Here is a 3,310-nt window from a genome sequence, read left to right on the forward strand (position 1 = left end):
ACTCACCAAGAGGGTCTGGCCTGGTTGTTTGGTAATGTTAGCAATTGGTCATGGGCAATAAGTGGTGAATGAAGAGAAGTTCCATGGGCAGCAAGATAAAGGAATTAATTACCTCCACAGAAAATGTGTGAGTCACTAGGATTGTATCTGGGAATGGAATGGCCTTTGGGGGCAGAGTTCAATGGTGTTTCTAGTTTCATACCTGAAAATTGGCTATATTACTATCATAGTAGATTTATTAACACTGCAACTTACACAAATTTACCCACACTACAATATAGACACATAGAAAAATAATGTAATTTATTTTGTCTGTAACTAGTTTATGAGAATAAGAGTCTTTAATGAGAATTGAGATACAGAGAAAAGTAATTTTTTTCCTGTTTCCTTCTCAAATTTCTGGAGAAAGATTGCCCTTTAGACTGCACTGAGCCACTCAGAAATATAACCACATCAAAATAGACTTGGTGGTTCCCTATAGTCAAGTAGAGGGAAGCCTGGATGTTCAGCTTCCTTAGAGTGCTCTAGGTTCTATGTAAGAAATGGCCTGGATGGCAGTCACAAGTTTCTACAGGCTCCCAGGTGGATGATTTGCCAATCAACAGGTTTGTCCTTGAGCCTGCTTTAAGAGTAGGTGACATGATTCCACAGAAGAAGTCAGGAGCTGAAGAAGTCAGTAGTGGAGCACCTAGTAGAGAGCTAAAAGGGGACCTTTTAATATGCTGCTTGGATTTTCTTGGCCATACCCTTCTTGTCACGGAAAGAACTAGCTACTGTCATGTTGTCACCATACCTGTATCTTAGATCTCATTAGAAAAGAGAGATTATCCTTCGGTGTCATTCAGCAACATTTCAACAATTTTATTATGATGATATGTAATGAACATAAATGTTATCTGTGAGAAGCCCCCCAATAAGCTATCTGTTCAGTAATTAAAATTTGGTAATAAAAGAATTGCATTGCACTGGTGCCATAACACGTTTTTTTTTCTTTATCTACTCTGCATCTACAAGAAGTCTCAGTCTACCTGTAACATAAGCATTTGCATTATGAAAGTTGCTTTTTAAATATGAATCAAGGTGTGAAGAGCAAGAATATGATGTGAACTCTTTCATCTAATTTTAATAAAAATCTTGAGGGATAAGCTCTGCTCAAATGTTAAAGTCAATTTTTATCATCATATCTGATTAAAAGGGGGACGGCATCTTTAGGGACAACATGGTGATATAATGGAGTTTTTGAATTTAAAATCTCATAGCATAGTAATTCTCATCACTCTGTGTCTCAAAATATGTATAGTATTACATGTGATGACATAAGTAGCGTGTGGTCATCAGCAGAGCAAGGAATAATGGGAACTTGGCCCTGGCCCTGGTTACCAAAAGTTAAGGTACATAAGACAAATGAGGAAGAGCCTATCTCTCCCAAACTTTTTAGATAACTATTGTAAAATCTAGTTAACTGAAAAATATGAAAACAGGAGATACAGGTTTTAGAGAGAAGACTGGTGTGTTCAAAATGAGAACATTATATTTTTGATTTATTCTAAGAAGTAACTTTTGAGAAATCAGAGAAAAGAAATGAAAAAGGATATTTAATTTTTGAAAACTTTTTTCTGTCATATTTGAGACCATGGGTATTTTCTACCAAAAGAAAAGGCAAAATTAGTAAAAGTCACTCTGCTAAAGAGTGTGATTCCCCTACATCCCCTACATCATAGCATCTGTATTTTGAGCTCTTTTTCATATGCAGTTCATAAAATAATTAATAACCTAGAACTATAAGATTGTGAACTCTGGCAACAGAAAAGCCCGACAATAAATTTTTGAACATTTCTCTATTATTTACATAATGTTTTCCTATCTATCCAGTCCCCTGTTGGCTTAAATTAGGTGAGAGAGGATATTTGATTGTTAGATTTCTGCCCTAAGGTTAATGAGTAATGTTTGTGATCTGAAACAGGTATATTACATTGATTGTGTCAGGAATGACTCCTGCTGTGCAAAAAAAAGGTGTCAAAATGCCAATAACCAAGTGTGTGGTGAGAGTCATTGGGACTATATCTCGCCACTTGGTGGGCAGACCATAAACTCTTAATAAGTGGCACTTGGGCTGGGAAAGCCTCATAATTTGTCCACACATGTCTTTTCTTCTGTACTACCACACCCCATCAATTCACAACCCACAGCTTTAAATATTTTCACAAGCAAACCTCAAGGCACGTCTAACTCCACTATAACTAGGTTGTAGAGAGGCATCTCCTTTGCTTTCAAAAGTCTATCTTAGACCTCCAGGTGTCTCATCCATTTTCATCTTTTTGTAAAAAAATAAATTTTACATATGAATGTATATCTCTAAAATGACATGCTTTTTAGATCATCTAAATCATGAAGTCATATTTAAACCTTCTGATTGCCACAGCATAAACCTCTGAATCATGATGGCCTTCTAATCAGTTCATAGAATTTCTAATACAGCTATCCTGTTAGCAGCTAGAAAGACTAACTCATTTGTCAAGTACTTAGTGGATTTTAAATTTTTTGATTTTTTTTCCAAATTAATATTTATGATTATTTATAAGAATATCTCTCACATGGGTGCCTGGGTGTCTCAGTTGGTTAAAAGTCTGACTTTTGATTTCAGCTCAGGTCATGATCTCAGAGTTTTGAGATCTAGTTTCCATGGAAACTTGGAACCAAGTCAGGTTCCATGCTCTGCTTAAGATTCTATCTCTGCCCCTCCCCCTGCCTCTCTCTCTCTCTCTCTCTCTCATTCTTATTCCCTTTCTAAGAAACAAGATAAAATGCAAAAGAGAGCTTTAAAAGAAGAGTATTTCTTTCTCTTATTCAATATTCATTGAGTGCTTAGAATTCTAGGGTTGGAGGTATTAGTGAAGAGAACGTATTTGGAAAATTTGTTTTTGCTTAATTCATAGATCTTGGCTAGTTTTATATGTGGACTACTTCCAAATCACTAGAACTCAGTGCAATAAAGAGCATTTATAGTTAGACACTGATTTTTGTGTAAGAGGACAGCCATAGCAATTCATGGCATTATTCTTCTCATAAAATTATTTTTTATTTAAATTCCAACTAGACAAACTGATATTTACCGAAGGGAAGTGGGCAGAGGTGGGTTAAATAGGTGATGGGTATTAAGGAGGGCACTTGTTGTGATGAGCACTGGATGTTGAATGTAAGTGTTGAATCACTAAATTCTACACCTGAAACTAATATTATACAGCCTGTCATTGCATTATTTTTATGTAGTAGTTGTGCGTAGTGTTTCTCTACTCAGAAGTCAAAGGGA

The 3,310-nt window shown here is 35.8% G+C and overlaps 1 long non-coding RNA gene across 1 annotated transcript; it reads right to left on the reverse strand.

Moving 5' to 3' along the window:
* Positions 1–835: 835 nt before the first annotated feature.
* Positions 836–2,657, reverse strand: LOC140615901 (uncharacterized). The gene is made up of 2 exons (XR_012016408.1): positions 2,595–2,657; positions 836–1,028 (listed from the first exon to the last, which is right to left on the reverse strand). It is a non-coding gene; the product is annotated as an uncharacterized lncRNA (long non-coding RNA).
* Between the last annotated feature and the right edge of the window lie 653 nt (positions 2,658–3,310).

Source organism: Canis lupus, chromosome 24 (assembly GCF_048164855.1).
Source record: "Canis lupus baileyi chromosome 24, mCanLup2.hap1, whole genome shotgun sequence".
Lineage (NCBI taxonomy): Eukaryota > Metazoa > Chordata > Mammalia > Carnivora > Canidae > Canis > Canis lupus.